Genomic DNA, 936 nt, shown 5'->3' with positions numbered 1-936 from the left:
ACAGATGTGCTTAGTGAAAAATCTCTATTTCGATTTCTGCTTCAGAATTATGATCAGACTTGTGTATTATTAAAATTAAATACATTTTTTAAAAAAGTTTCTTTAGTGTAATAAGCAATCTCCATTTGATAAATCTAAAAATATCTTTGAAAATTTAGCTCCAATGAAATGAAGACATGAAACTTTTTTTGCCAACCAACAATTTTTAATATTCTTAGAAGCCTATTATTCTCCGACGTTTTGTTTCCATTATCTCTTACAATTTTCTCATCACCGATGCAAAGCATTTTTGTTTTATCAAAGAATCTTTACAATGTTTTATAAGCATCTTTGAAAGGAAAAAGAATTAAAGTAACAACAAGAAAAAAATATCAAAATCTGTAAGACGTAAAGCAGAAATATGCAATATTATCATAAATACATGTGTATGCGTTTGCTTGTGAATGAACGCTTGTGAGAAGGCAAGTGTATATATGTGTGTGTATATATATATGTCTGTGTGTGTGTGTGTATGTATATATATAAATACATATACATACATCTGTCCGATGAACGGGAACGTGAAACTCAGAGTAACGGTTTTTTTGTTATATTTCTGCTGCTTTTAAATAAAGCATATTACTCTACCTCTGGTATTTGAGTACTCTTTTTTCCACCTTGTTGCACAGTTCATGTGCTTACTCCGGTATATATATATATATACAGACGTATATATATTTAACGATATGAATATATACGTATATGTAAGTATGTGTCATATATACATTTAAATATATATGTGTGTGCGTGTGTGTGTAGTTTCATACGTGCGTGTATACACATATCAATATATATACATAAAGTATATATGTATATATCTGTGCATATATAACTATAATTACATATATTCATATATATATATATATATATATATATATATATATATATATATATATA

This window comes from Octopus bimaculoides, chromosome 2 (genome assembly GCF_001194135.2).
Source record: "Octopus bimaculoides isolate UCB-OBI-ISO-001 chromosome 2, ASM119413v2, whole genome shotgun sequence".
Taxonomy (NCBI): domain Eukaryota; kingdom Metazoa; phylum Mollusca; class Cephalopoda; order Octopoda; family Octopodidae; genus Octopus; species Octopus bimaculoides.
This window is presented reverse-complemented; position numbering follows the sequence as displayed.